Here is a 16268-nt window from a genome sequence, read left to right on the forward strand (position 1 = left end):
CTGATGGTAGAACAGAAACTTGAACCCATGTTTCCTGAATCCAAGTCCAGGCTGTTTCCACTGCATTATCCTGCATTAATTAGTCTGGTCCTCTTCCTAAGATACAATGTGAACTGAACTCCTTCACATAGCTTTACCACAGTGCATGACATGAGATACATATCTTCCTCCTGCCCCAGGGTTGTTTCACATTCCTGAAGGCCAGAAGCAGTTATCTGTAGCCTGTTTACAATGTTAAAAATAAATGTTTTAATAATCATTTTTAAAAATTTTTCTAAAAGAGAGCAACTTATATGGGTAGGAGACACACAACAGAGACTGTAATATGAAGCAAATAAATAGTTTGTTGTTCATTTCAGTGGACTTTGACAGCCTGGGTTCAGTTGTTAAACTGTGTTGTCCACTCTGATAAGAAGTGTTCATTTGTTTGTTTTCCTATCTTCAAACTATTGAAAAGCATACCTGGTGATCCCTTCACAATACTTCCAACATTTATGATACAAAATTGACTCTGTCTAATATTCACATTTCATCAGCACCCTCTGTCCTTCTGATTGGACTCTCTTACAGGAGGTCAAGGCCATAAACTCTTGAGAATCTACTTAAAGACGGACTCCCAATATGATTTTTCTCTACTCTTTCTACCTCTTATACTACATTAAGACTTCTTTGGGAACTCTCCATTATGCCCATGTCAAGTTTTTTCTTTCCCTCCCCACCCACTTTTCATCTTCCTTTTGTGTGTTGTTGCCCCCATTAGATTTTAAGCTCCTTGGGGAAAGGGCCTGTCTTTGTTTTCATTTTATTTATATCCCTTTAGCTTAGCCCCATGTCTGGCATATAGAAGGAATTTAATAAATGTTTATTAATTCATTGACATCTACGTACCACTATTTTTTCTAAAGAATAATTCTGATTATTGAATCATTCTCTTGGTTCTGCCCACTTTGTTCTTTGTCACTTTGTGCAAATCTTTCCATGCCTCCTTAAGATCATTGAGCTCATCAATTCTTATAGCACAGTAGTATTCCATCAAAATCATACACCACAATTTGTTAAGCCATATTGAGCTTTAGTCTAAAAGAAAAATAAAATGCTACCTAGTCATGCTTCCTTGTTTTGTAATTGTAAAGCTGAATTCAAAGATAAGATTTCACATTACCTATTAAATTTAATCTAAATTGCTTCAGCCCAACCCTCCAGTTCAGGGGTTCTTAATCTTTGTAGGGTCATGGGCTTCTTTAACAATTAGTCTGGTGTTAGCCTGATGAAAACTGTGAAACCATTTTTAGAATAATATTCTTAAATGCATAAAATAAAAAAAAACACAATTACAAAGAAAACCATTTATAATGAAATAGTTACCAATGTAATTTTTTTTAACAAATCCTCAAAAAGTACTTGGAGCTCACATTAAGAACTCCTGTCTAGCTTGTCCTTGGACCTTTTCACTATAAGTCTGTTTTCTTTCTCACATATCACAAGTAACCCAAGATAATGATGGATTTTAGCTCTGATTCATTCCCAAAATAATTATGGATATCAACTCTAGTTTATAATAGTAAACATGAATTCATATCTCTAAAGGCATTCAGATAAATAGAAATTCACACAGAAACTGAGCAAGGGAACATATATACTTGGATGGTTTTTTGAGCCTTTCAGAGGGAGGTGATATTGTTATCTTCAGTTGTAGGTAATGTCTTGTAGTTTTCTGACTGCAAACCTAGTTCTCTTTCTATCATATCACAAGCCTCTCAAAATAATAGTGAGGGAGACAACTAAGAAATGTTATTCGATGAGGATGAATGAACCTTATTGCACTCCCCTTTTACCCTTTGGATCCTACATGAGAAATGATGGTGGAGATCAAATGTAGGTACCATAAGAAATCACAGCCACAGCTGGGATTCCTATAGATCTTCTTTCATTATCAGAATCAGTATATGCCCAAAGTAGTTGTGGGCTCCCTTCCCTATGAATTTCCTCAACAGTCTTATAATATTTAATGGCATATGCTAAGGATAGAGGGCCTACTGGACTGACTGCAGGCTAAGCAAGGGCCTCTGCATAACCAGTGACAGCTGGGCAGGGTAAAAGACATAAATAGCAATGCTTAAAATGGGCACTTTATAAGAACTGCAACAAATCTAATGGTTTGTCGGCATAGTTACATTACATTATATTGCTCCTGCTTCTGAAGCCAGAAAGAGGGCACAACAATAAATATTAGGCATTTTATTATAGAACTACAGAATGTGTGGGAATTACTATATAGTGCACTTGAGAAGCTACACAAGGGTTCAGGAGATGACCAACCACATCGGTGAGTGTACTTTCCTCCTATCTTCAACACATCTTATCTTGTATGACTTTGGGCAAGTTGCTTTACTTGTCAAAATCTGTAAAATGGGAACATCAAATATATAGCTGATCTATGTTACAGGATTGTTGTGAGGCTAGGACTTTCAAAAACCAAAAATGCAAAGGAATTGTGGCTGCTGTTATAAATAACATCATGGGGAAGCTATTTGGTGCAGTGGATAGAGCACCAGCCCTGAAGTCAGGAGGACTTGAGTTCAAATTTGACCTCAGCTATTTAACCCTTCCTAGCTATGTGAACCTGAGCAAATCACTTAATCCCAATAACCTCAGGAGAAAAAAAATGAAATAAACAAAAAAAAATCCATCACTATTCCTATACTTAAACCTCTTCTGATACATCTCCATGTCTTAGTGGTTTCCTTGGGATCTCAAAGTAGTGAGCTAAGAGATGCAGTGTGATGGAATAGTGGGGACCTAAATTCAATTTATCTTATAAGTTGTATGACCCTGAGCAATCATTTAATCTTTCTGGGTTAGTTTCTGCAACTGCAAAATGGATATAATAATTGCACTTCCATGGCACAGTTGTGAAAATCATGAAATATTTGTAAAGGGCTTGTCACAAAGGGCTGCCACATAATAGGTACTTAATAAATGTTTATTCCTTCCCATAAAGGCGATCCCAGTAAATTGCAAGACTTGGCAAGTCTTATGAAACTAGAAAGCCTTGATTGCAGATTGAGACCAACTGGATCTAATAACCAGAGTCCTCTCTAGCTAAGTAAAAAGACCACTGAGTACTTTTTGATGGCCGAAATGACCCCAAACACCAAGGTATATAATTATGATGATTTATATTTGTGGAGAGAATTCCTACATCAATGAGACTGTTAATCTGTCATTAAACTATGCTGAGAGTTTCCAATGCCAATCAAATAACAGATCCAGGCCCCACCTCTATCCTAATATTAGAAACATATTTATCACTTGAATATTTGTTTTAAAATTCTTCTGAAGATTCTCTATAAGGCAGCAAGTTATAGAATACCACAGTCTCAAAAGAAGTGAGGTTAAGAATCCCCCAAAGGACAAGAGAGAAATATTTGGTGAGTGGGAACACAGTGAAGTCAATTATAAGTAAGAAATTATCTAGAAAAACATAAGACTGGGGGTGCGTGGGAAATAAGGCTCTTATATTGCAAGAGATGTATGGTTCATATGCTCCATAGTGTCCACACAATAGTAAGATAGTGAGAAGATCCAGCAGTGCCATTACTGTGTCTGTCTCCCAAGGAAATGATGAAGGAGGAAAAGGATCTACACGTACAAAAATATTTGTAGAATTTTTTTTTTTGTGGTAGCAAAGAATTGGAAAATGAGTAGATACCCATCAATTGGGGAATGGCTGAACAGATCGAGATATATGAAGGCAATGGAATAGTATTATTCTATAAAAAATAATGAACAAGCTAATTTTAAAAAGGTCTGGAAAGATTTATATGAACTGATGCTGAGTGAAACAAGCAGAACTATTGTACACAATAACAGCAAGAATGTGGGATGATCAACTATGAAAGACTTGGTTCTTCTTAGTAATTCAGTGATCCAAAGCAGTCTCAATAGACTTTAGACAGAAAATGCCACCTGCATCCAGAGAAAGAACTAAGGAATCTGAATGTAAATCAACATATGTCATATTCACTTCTTTTTTTGTTTGTTTTTTGTTTTCCCTCTCCCGTGGTTTTTTTTTTTTTTCCATTTTGCTGATTTTTCTCTCCCAACATGATTCATAAAGCAATATGTGTTAAATATAAAGAGATAAATTAAGAGACAGAAAGAGAGAATGAGAGTTAGATCCTCAATACTTTAGATAAACTTTATTCTTCATTAGTAGAGAGACATGGGGCATAAAGATGAGTAACAGACCTAGATGGGCTGCAATCTTCATTGATGCAGGGTATCTCCATGTCCAGGAAGTACTCATGTCATAGACATATTGAATTTTTTTTTTTTTTTTTTTTTTTTTTACCGAGGCAATTGGGGTTAAGTGACTTGCTCAGGGTCACACAGGTAGGAAGTGTTAAGTGTCTGAAGTCAAATTTGAACTCAGGTCCTCCGGACTTCAGGGCTGGTGCTCTAACCATTGTGCCACCTAGCTGCCCCAATATATTGGAATATTAAAGAAGTATAATTATAATTTTGGGTAATCACTACAACTAATCATCTTGGATTTGAAAAATGGCTTTCTTCTCACAAGCTCAAAAGCATTTATTATTATTAAAACTCAAAAGGACAAATTGCTTATTTAGTTTTATATAAGTACCATTCTCTCTTACCAAAGATCATAAAGTCACGTCTAGTCATTTGAGTCATTTCTAACAAAATAGTAGTGTCCATGATACCTCAGGGAAACTTTAAAGACAAATGTTGTAATGCCCCATCAATCCTCTATAAAACTTTGCAGCAGATTTTTTTCAGATTACTGATATCTCTACCACTAAATCTTCATTTGCATTGCATAGGTGTCTCTTTTCTTGGACACAGAGGTTCATTTTCAAAAGCAAGAAAGTGAAGCTTTGTTTCAAGAAATATTTTTGAAAACATGAGTGAAAAAGAAACATTTTCTGTCTGCTTTAATCTCCTGTAGAACTGAAAATTATCACCACCACCCCCTTATTATTCATTCTCCAAGCAATATAGTTAACCCAGGTTGCATTAACAGATTTAAGTACAAATTCTGCTGTTCTTCTGGTGTTGATAAAGAATAAGACTTTATTGTCTAGGCCCTATAGCCAAGGAAACAAGTTGTCTCCCCTATCCAATCTAATGTGTGAAAATTCCATTAGTCTCCTTGCCCACTGTGCCTTAATGAATGGCTCAGCTCTTAACACAAAGACATTCATTATTTTCTGGGTCTCATTTCCCCAGTGTAGCCAGTGAGCTGTAGAGGAACTCTGAGTTGCTCCAAGTTCCCACTGCACAACTCTGCCTCCAAGCACTGACCAGTGGGTGGGTACTCAATAGTCAGTTAAACACAAGCACATGTATTTTTTAAAATTGCTCTTTTAACAACTTTTTTAAAATTAAAAAAAAAAAAGAAATAGGAAGAAAACAAAATCAATGCAAACTGAAAAGCCACTGCCAATCCAAACAAAGCCTGAAGCAGAAGAAATGTGCTCTATAGTTAAATTGCTATTTAGATATGCTAGATGTCTGATCTAATAAAGGAAGAAAAGATGGTCTATATAGGAGAAAAAGTTGTAATTCTCACCTTTTTTTAATTACAAAATTGGGATGGGACTTGAAATATAATGAAATCCAACATCATTATTTTACAGAGGGGGGAAACTGAGAGGTTCAGAGAAGAACAATAACAGAAAGAATAAGAATAAGGGTAACAAAAGTGGCTTCTGATGCAAATAGCTAGATTAGTTTTAAAGTCAAACCATTGGGTTGAAATCATGCCTCTGACACAAACTGGCTGTGGAAAAACATACAGTTCAACACTTAATCTCTCAGTGTTTCATTGACCACAAGTTACAAAGAAGTTTCCTATCTTCATTGGGGGAAGCATTCTCATAATGAGAATTCCACTTTCAGATGAAATCATAGATCACAATCATAAAACAAGAATTCATATATACAGGAGAATTAAGTCTTTACAAAGCACTTTCCTCACAGTGACTCTGGGAGGGAGGTATTGTAAAATTTATTATTGGCATTTTACAGATGGGGAAATTAAGGCTCAGAGAAATGATGAATTTTACCAAAAGTGTAAAACCTGATATTAGAACCCAAATTTTTCCTGAATTGCCCAATGTGCAACACACTATGCCTTGTTTTCCTTCATTGTACATATGAAAAATTAACTTTAAGTGCCTTTTAGATTTAAAAGAGAAAGCTAAGTGGAAGGGACCCAAAAATGAAATACATTCTCTTTTAGACATTGCTGAGACAGTGTGATATAGGAATTTGATTCAAATTGTAATTCTGTCATGTGAGCTTTATAATTTGGAGCAAGCAATTTCCCCTCTCTGGGTCTCATATAGATAAATGGAGTTGGAGGTGGAGTGGGGTGAGGGGGGGCATTGTACTTGATTATTTCCGAGTTCTTTTCCAGTACCGTAGTCTATTATGCTAAATGTAAAAACTGCCTGCAAATCACCCTGAACAATTTCTTTCTCTTTTTATCACACACAAACATGTCAGTTCAGCAGGACTTAGGGAAAATAATAGATCACATTTACATATTGCTTTCAGTTTTATAAAGCATTTTCTTAATAAGAAGAAATTTTTTCCTCAAACTCACTCCTCTTCTTTGCTTCCCTATTTTTGTTATGGACACCACTCTCCTATGTCTGCAAAATGGGAACCATCCTCATGCTTTGTTACTTCTACAGAATAAGCCAATTGTCTAGTCACACCCATCTCTTTCTCTCCTTTCACATAAGTGCTACCCTAATTCAAGCCCTCACCTCTCACTGGCATTATAGCTTCCTAATACTCTTTTTGACTCAACCCTGCCAACTCTACCTTCTGTGCAATCCAAAGTCATTTTCCTAAAGCTCACCATATTTGACCATGTCATTTCTTAACTTCATAAACTTCAGTGACTCATTATTACCTATAGGACCATATCAAATTCCCTTGTTTAACATTTAAAGGTTTTCAGAGTCTGTCTCCAAATTACATTTAAACCTTATTATAAATGTCCATATGGAGCCAAACTAGTTCTCTTGCCTTTTCTCATACATGGCACAACATATTCCATTTCTGTGCATTTGCACTGGCTGGCTCTGGAATACATTCCCTCAATTTCTCTACTTTTAAAAATCTCTAATGTTCTCCCATCACAAAAATAGATCTCCTACAGAGATCTTCTCTGATTTCCATTTTGCTATCTGGATAAAAGGTTTTCTTTGCTACTCGATATGTGTATTCATCCTAGAAATGGTATTTGGTAGGAAGGGAGTTAAACCTTATATATGGGATGGTAGCAATGGCTAAAACAATCAGAAGTTCGAATATGAGTGTAAGAAAAAATTTCTTTCTTTCTCATGAGAAAAAGTGCACAGTCTCTAATCCTCAAAGCATAGTTTGAAACAGAGACACACCCACAAGCAAGGGGCAGTCCCTTTTTATTCCCTAAAGCAAGGTCCCCTCCCCAGGCCCCCTAACACCTTTCCCCATTGGCTGAGGGTTTCTAAAGCAGTTGTTCAAAATGTGAGGTAAGAAAGCTTAAGGCTATCAAATGCTTAACTGAGCAGAGTGTTTCCCACCCAATTCAGTCCCTGCCCTCAAAGAGCTTACATTCCAGAAGGAGAAGAAAATTGTGTTAAACTAGGAGCAAAAATAAATGATTTTTTCAAAACTCCCCCTTGCTTACAAAACCCAGTCCCTGCCCCTAAGGAACTTACATTCTTATATTTGCCCTCTGATGTCCCCTGTGGGTTTCAACTTTCTAATTTAAGTTTCATTTCTCCAATTTTATTTTTATAACTGTGGAAACCAAATAAATGCCCATCTATTTCTCATGCTTGGATATAAAGTATAAGATATTATTCCCTCAATAATGGACAGTAATCACAAGTTAGATTGAACTTGAAAATCACATCCCCTAGACAAACAATATTTAATAATATTTCTAGTCCAAAAGCCCCCCACCCTGTCTGAGGAAAATATTGTGGCTGAGAATCTTGCTCCAAACTGCTGCTTTAAGAATGGTATGCCATGGTATATGTGGTGAACAGTTCTTGCTACATGTAGGCCATGCGACACTATTAAACATTTATTGGTTGAATTTTTGATTAATTAAAAATCATTTGAGATTCACAGAACAAGAATTATTATGCTTCATTTTATAGATCGAGAAATTGAGGTGCTAAGAAATGTGATTTTACCCAATTATCATATAGCATCATAGATGGCAAATGAAGTCTTTTGGCTCCAACTTAGTTGCCCTATTACTTTCTCAGAATGTCACAAATGGGGTAAAAAACATAGTGAGTGCTTTCCACTTCCCGGTAAGTATCCCTTCTTTCCTTCCGTATCTAAACTCCATTTCTACCCAGAGCTTTTTCATGAAATCAAAACCCCATCAACTATTTTCTGTGTTATCTGATAAAGAGCTAAACTGTTACATCTCCTTAGGGTGTTTGCATTTTAATAGGGAATTCCAGAAGTTTGAAAAGCCATCTAGGACCAAAAGAATAAACTTTTTAATAGTTGGCTCTTAGATGCTTTGGCAGGCCAGCAGGAGAGAAATTTCAGTCAAGGGAGTCTTCATGGTGCCCCTAAAATCATTCTACCTGGGTGGCTGCCTATCTACCCTTTCATGAGCACTGGCACACACACATTACCATTGTCACATAAGTCTCCAGTTCAATCAGTCTATTAATACATTTCCACTCCACGGGATATTTCCCTGTGTTGAAGCCCTCATTAATATGGAATTGCTTCATAGCATAATAAGAATAATGGCATTAGTTGTTTACAGGTACCAGCTCAATCTTATTTGATCAATAATGTAACTGAGGTTAAAAGAATTAGATATTTTATAGATGGAAGAGAAAAAGAAGAAAAATCTAACCTGTCTACATTATGTAAGTAAATACAATGTGTGAAGTCTAGAAAATTATAGTCAGTCAATAAATTCTAAATAAATTAAGAACTGAGTATATGAGGGAAACAAAGAGAGGCACTGGGAAAGTATCCACCATTTTGAGAGTAATAAAAACCAGAAGATTGTTCACCACTTAGTTTAGGATTGAATAGGAGCTCAGAGATTACCAACTGATATTGAATCAAATCAATGAGATTCCTCTGGGATCAAGAAAAACAAGTCCAATCTCTCTTCTAAGAGAGAATTAAATAAGTGAGCAATTGCAAGAAGGCACCCATCACATCTTGCCTAAGTCTTCTTTTCTCCTTAAATGTGCCCTGTTTCTTCCTCACATCCTTCCATAGATTCATTTTCAGTATCTTTTCCATTCTAGTTATTTTCTGGACAAATTCCAGTGTTACATCAATGTCTTTTTTGAAGTTGTCATTTAGAACTAATTTACAAGATTCCAATTCTGGATGCCATTTTTTCTATTTTTTTTTAAAGGCAGTGTGGTAGAGTGGCTAGAGGGAATTGATGACGTTTAGACAGTTCTAACATTCTAAAATCAGATGCTATTTTTTTTAGGAGAGACATTATGGGGAAACTTTTTCAAACTGACTAGGAGACTTGAATAATACCCAATGGATTTTTTTTTTAAAGAAACATAATACTATTTCCCCTGACCACCAAGGGAAAAGGAATGAGAAAATTGTTAGCAAGGTTGCAACTTCATGGAGATTTTAAACAATTTATCCCAAATTTATATGTTCAAATATAAAATACTCACCTTAAAAAAGAAAAAAAATATAAATCTGGGATGTTTGAAGAGGGCATAATGTTTTCATTTCAGATGCTCTCTGAGGAAATATATTGTATAATGACTGAAAGAGCAGCAGCAGATTCCTATGGGAAGCATTGTGTGTTAAAGAAGTGAAAATTCCCTAGCTAGAAAAAAACTTTGTTCAGATATGCAAACAAACTTGTCATTCAAGATACTGTCAACTAACCAAGTGGACTGTCATCCAGTTATTTGTCATCCTAATAATAAAATTAGATCCATTCTATGCTGATAGCACATTTTAGGCAGCATATGGACCACAAATATCAATAACATTTTATTAATGAATAAACTGAGAGCCAGAGAAATTAAATAACCTCCCCAAGGTCACTCAATGGTAGAAACAGGATTCAGATTTTGTTTCTCAAATTCTAAATCCAACATCCTTTCCCCTCATCTCTCATTATGCCTATCTTTGATATGGTAGTAAATGAAAAATCATTAATTAAATCAGAAATAGTTAATGAGATTCATGATTTTTCTCAGCCTTGGCTTTCCAACTATGCACATCATAACTACTTTACACCTTAGCAAACCCTCTTCCTGAGATAGTACAGACAAAAAAAAATTTTAAAATCATCACCTGGTGACCAATTGTAAGAATGATCCTGTCAGCACTTAACTAAGCAGTCCTAGAATGATTGGAAGACAACCATGATGGGGAAATAAGAAAGTAGGAAAAAATAATTTTTGATTTACAACTAGAAGGCTTAGGTTTGACTTGCAGTAAGATATTTATCTTCTCATTCTTCTTCAAGCTGCACTCCAGACCTTCTTTATTATACCCTGATTCTTCATTCTGAAGTCTTACTTCAAATTTGGAAGTACTCTCTTCCCCATTGCCTCTCTCTCTCAAATGCTCCATTTAATAAGGATGCCCAGGCCAGTCATGCTTTATTCCTCTCCAGAGTGTATTCCACACTTCCTCTACATTGTTTTCTTGTAAGAGTATACCTTTGCTCCCAATACCACTTTTTAAAAATTTCCTTTTAAGTATTGTCTTCCCCTTAGAATCCAGAGGGCAAAGACTCTTATTTGTTTCTGTTTTTATTTGTATTTCTAGCATTTAGCACAGTGCCTGGCACATGGTGAACATTTAATAAATGCTTGCCAACTCTAAATCTATCTAGAGAAACTTGTGAAAATCATTACCCTACTTAGTAGATTTCTCCCTCCATAAGAGGAAGAGTGCTGGACTGATTGTTTTTTTCCCCCAGCTCTAGATATTATGATATATTACTGTGTCTTTTCAGCTTGGTAGAAATCATCAGACCTTGTGTTCCTTTCACAGAATCTTCAAGTGCCCAGAGTCAAATCTGATAAGTGGTAAATATGAAATAGATTCAGGAGAGCAATAGATTGTAAAAGGAATATTATATAAAAATAGCATAATAGAGATTCAGTTTGCAGCATACAGCAACCATGACAAGCCATCTATCACAAGATACAAAGGAGTGCTATTTATTTTGTGAATTAACACACAGGAGTTAGCAAGGAAAGGGGTTTTAACAATTAACAAAGGGAAAGACAAGTTCTCTGATGGAATTCACAATTAATCAAGAGAAAGAAGTCATTAAAAGGACAATACTAAAAGTGAGAGTACTCCAAAAGAGGGCTAAATCCATAGAGAAGTTTAGCAGATTAACCCCAAAAGGGGATAGAAGGAAATTAAATTACACCATTAACTGGTGGGCTACCCCTGAAAGAAATTTAGTAAAGATTTACACTCTGGGGAGATGTTTTTTAGGGGAAATAGTGTAATACCAGAGAAACTGAGGCAAGACAGAGATTGGTTTTTAATCTTTTAATGTGGAAAGTTTAGGCAAGCTGACCAAGATGGGACTCTTGTCCAAAGCATTTCAGCCCAGATAAACTGAGGCAAGAAACTTATATAGGTAATTTTAGTTAACTAGGGTTTAACAAAGGTCAATAAAGGGGGCTAGGACTCTGGAAGGATGGACAAGCTATAATTCCAGGAAAGGATCATAATTTAATCCTTTACAGGATAGGGGTCAAGATAAGGTCTCTGAAAGGAGACAGAGAGGTGAGGGGCAATACTCAAGAGAAGGGGGAATTATCCTAGCAAGGATTGAGATCAAGCAAGTTTATCGATATGTTGTTGTTGTTGTTCAGAGCATAACAATATAACTTCTGAGATTTCAAATCATAAGTTGGCTTTTTGATTGGATAAAATGTAAGATGAGGTTTCTGAAGACCTCCACCTGAGGTCAGAGGGTAATGAAAAGTCCACTTGAGCAAAAAAGCTGAGCTGATTCCATCAGTACCTTTCCTGTTTCTCCAGAGAGTATTATAATCCTATCAGTGCTTCAGGCTTTCTCTGCTAATGCCCACCTAAGCTACCCAGGGCCAAATCAAATCCAAGCCCCAATGACATATCCAGGAAGGAATTTAGTGTCATCAGTTCAGTGAATGCAATAAAATCTACCAAAAAAAAAATTAGTTTGGCTGTGCATATCTTTGACCCAGCAGTGCTTCTACTGAGCTTATATCTTAAAGAAATACTAAAGAAGGGAAAAGGAACCTATATGTGCAAGAATGTTTGTGGCAGCCTCTTTGTAGTGGCCAGAAACTGGAAACTGAATGGATGCCCATCGATTGGAGAATGGCTGAATAAGTTGTGGTATATGAATATTATGGAATATTATTGTTCTATAAGAAATAACCAGCAGGATGATTTTCAGAGAGGCCTGAAAAGACTTACATGAACTGATGCTGAGTGAAATGAGCAGAACTAGGAGATCATTATACACAGCAACAGCAAGACTATACAGTGATCAATTCTGATGGACATGGCTTTCGTCAACAATGAGATGATTTAGGCCAGTTCCAATGGCTTTGTGATGAAGAGAGCCATCTACCCGAGAGAGAACTGTGGGAATTAAATGTAGTTCACAACATAGTATTTTCAGTCTTGTTTGCTTGCATTTTCTTTTCTTTCTCATTTTTTTTTCTTCTTTTTGATCTCTTATTTCTTGTGCAGCCAAATTTATTGAAATATGTATAGGAGAATTGCACATATTTAACATATATTGGATCACTTGCCATGTAGGGAAGGGAGTGAGGGGAAGGGAGGGAAAAAATTAGAACACAAGGTTTTATAAGTGTGAGTGCTGAAAATTATTTATTTATATATATTCTGAAAATAAAAAGCTTTAGTTTGGGAATTTACAAGTTCTTATAATCAAATGTTAGTCACTATTTTGGAATTTTTCTTCCTCTCCTTTGTAATAGTTCTAGAGTAGTGTGCTGCAGAGTGAGGGGCTAAGTCATCAGTGGAATTTCTGCCTTGCTATGACCATCCATTCCTACAGATCAAAAGAAATTTTCCTTGTAGTTCTTGGTGCCCCAAATTCCTTTAATTTAGTAAGAATGCACTGAATATAATAGGTGCTTAAGAAATGTTCATTTAAATTTCTTGAATGGAATTTTAACTTGGAGCAGTGTGCAGAGATATAGTTTTCATCTCAGAAGACTTAAATAATTAGTACTGCATAAAAGTGGAATTTAAGTCATGGAACCTTTATCAGGCCAGAAGCATTTAATAAGTGGTTTCTATGTGACTAACATTGTACTAGGCATTGTGAACACAAAACTAAAAGTGAAATCTTTTGAAGACATAAGGACCTTCTAATCTAGAAAAAAGAAAAGCAAAAGTTCCTTATTATTTATTTATTTATTTGTTTTGCTGAGGAAATTGGGGTGACTTGCCCAGGGTCACACAGCTCTGAAGTGTTAAGTGCCTGAGACCAGGTTTGAACTCAGGTCCTCCTGACTTCAAGGCTGGAGCTGGACCATAGTATTCTTAAAGGGATAAAAAGAGGAATGTGGCTACAAAAGTAGGAAAGGTGTGCATGTAGCCTCCATTCTAAACATATTAGACATTGGAAATTCAAAGGAAAAATGTTAAGTCCCTTCTCTTGAAGAGTTTATATCCTATAATGGAGGACTGATATTAGTTATGTACAGAAAGTTTAATACAAAGTAGATGATGGGACAACTAGGATAGAACACTGGTACTTAATGAGGAACTCTTCTTACTGAACTCAAATCTGGTCTTAAATACTTTCTAACTGTGTACAAGTCATTTAACATTGTATGTCTCACCTTCCCCATTGGAAAAATGAGCTGGAGAAGGAAATGGCAAACCACTCCAGTAGTTTGCCAAGAAAATTCCAAATGGAGTTATAAAGAGTCAGATGTGACTAAAAGGACCAAATAAAAGCAAAACAAAACAAAAAAACAAAAACAAAAACAAACAAACAAACGAACAAACAAAAAACCCTAATGGAGTCAATTGACTATATACTCCAGGAAAATTTATATAATCAAAGAATTTCAGAATTGGAAGAGGCCTCAGAGTTCATCTAGTAAAACTGATACTTAAAAGGGAAAGGAATATGTAATTATAAAGTACCTATTTTATGTCAAGCACTATATATTATGCTTTACAGATATCTAGGTTGACCCTTACAACAACTATGTGAAGTGAGTGTTATTATGCTATTTAATAGTACTGTTTGTTGAGGAAACAGAGACAGAGAGTAGTTAAGTGACTTACTCAGAGTCACACAGGTAGCAAAAGTCAAAGACTAGATTTGAGCTTTACATACTGCTCTATTTAGCTTCCAAGCAGCACCCAAAAGATGATCAGTGAGGACATATTAAAATGGTTTCTTTCCAGATTTAAGATCAAGGAAGAGAAAGAAATCCTATCTTTCGAAGAAAAAACAAAATTTGGAAAATTCTTATCTGTTCTATGCACTTGAAGGCATATTAATTATATTGTCATCAACACTGCTCTAATAAGGAGATCAGCTCCTTTTTCTGTTCAAAGAACCTCTTGATTCTTCTCGTTTAACTGTCCACTATGAAATAAGAATTCAGATGATATTTCTTTTTCTGCAAACACACTTGGTAAAGCAATTTATCTTTATCCTGGCAGGTGATTACATTCAATCTTTGCTTTAGAATCTCTAGAAAGGAGGAGACCTTACTAGATGTAATATATCTTATTGCACTCAGAAGATATCCTAAGATCAAGTTTATATTTGAGGTATCTAGGGGATATAGAAAATGCAACACTGAACTGAACTTGGAATCAGGAATATTTGTAGTAAGTTACCAGATGTGTGATCCAGGTCAGTCACTTCACCTCCCTTAAACTGTTTCTTCATCTGTAAAATAGGTATAATAATAGCATAAAGCTCACAAGATTGTTTAGAGGACCAAATAATATATGAAAAGTACGTTGTTAATTTTAATATATATGTTGGCTATTATGAACAATTGTGTTATCAATGTTAATATTTGGTTCATGGGACTTTTGCATGCTCCTACTTCTGGTTTCTGGGATCAAGCAGAACATACTTCATCCTTCTTCTACTTAAACAGTTCCTCAAATACTTCAAGGCAGTTGTCATTCACTGAGTCTTTGTCAGTCTTTTACACTTTAGGTTTGACATTTGGAAGATCTTTCAGTTGATCCTCAAATATCAGGAACTTGACTTTTACCATCTATGTTGAGTTCCTTCTGATGAGCTCCTACTTATCTGTTATTCCTAAAAAATGGTGCCCAGGATTGAACACAAGAGGTTTTCCAAGACAGACTATAGCAAGAAATTATCTTCTTCTTTCAGCCAGTCCTATCAGTCAACAAGCGAAGATTAAAAAGTTATATTACAAGACCTATGCTATGTGTTAGGGTTAAGAATAAATAAATAAATAAAAGGGAAAAAGTATGGGTCCTGTCTAGGATTTGCAAACTAATTCAGAGAGAGAAAAAGTAACTAACACCACATACAGTGTAACATTTGAAAAGTCTGAGAAATAAAAGTTTCTGGGTAATAAATAATTTTATTAATCATGTTAACATAATTAATAAAAGATATAATGACATTCTTAAATGCCAAAGACCACTCATGGAACCCACTCAAAGCTCATATGCCCAAGGAAGAGTGGATGGCAGTTAGTTCTGATTGCTTAACAAATAATGAAAGAGAATGAATAGTATAATGAGTGGTAGATCCGTGCTAATGAGGGACTGGGGAATCTGACTTTGATTTTGTCATTTGGGCAATCTGGATAAAGGATCTACATCTCCCTCTCACCCCCAGCCAGTGGAACACACTGGGCCATATTTCACTTTAGATTAGGGCAACAACTCCCATCTAGATGAAATAGTCTAGAGGGATACATTTTGGGGAAAGGTCAAAGATCTCCATAATAATTCATTTAATAAGCGTTTCTTTCAACAGGATATATAAAGAGTAGATAAAGATAACTTGAGAAGGGAAGGCTAGTCTTACTAACTGAAAAGACTGGAAAAGGCCTTCTGTAGGAGGTAGAGTACAAGCAGAGTCTTAAAGGAAGCCAGGGTAATTAAGAAACATAGTTGAAGGGGCAGGGCTCTCTAAGCATGGGGAAAAGTCAATTCAAAGATACTGAAAATAGGAGAAGTGTCCTGTGGAAGATACAATAATA

The 16268-nt window shown here is 35.7% G+C and overlaps 1 protein-coding gene across 4 annotated transcripts in view; it reads right to left on the reverse strand.

The window, feature by feature from the left end:
* Positions 1 to 16268, reverse strand: part of ZMAT4 (zinc finger matrin-type 4) — a 756392-nt gene that overhangs the window by 276440 nt on the left and 463684 nt on the right. The window lies entirely within an intron of this gene.

The sequence above is a fragment of the Sminthopsis crassicaudata genome, chromosome 2 (assembly GCF_048593235.1).
Source record: "Sminthopsis crassicaudata isolate SCR6 chromosome 2, ASM4859323v1, whole genome shotgun sequence".
Lineage (NCBI taxonomy): Eukaryota > Metazoa > Chordata > Mammalia > Dasyuromorphia > Dasyuridae > Sminthopsis > Sminthopsis crassicaudata.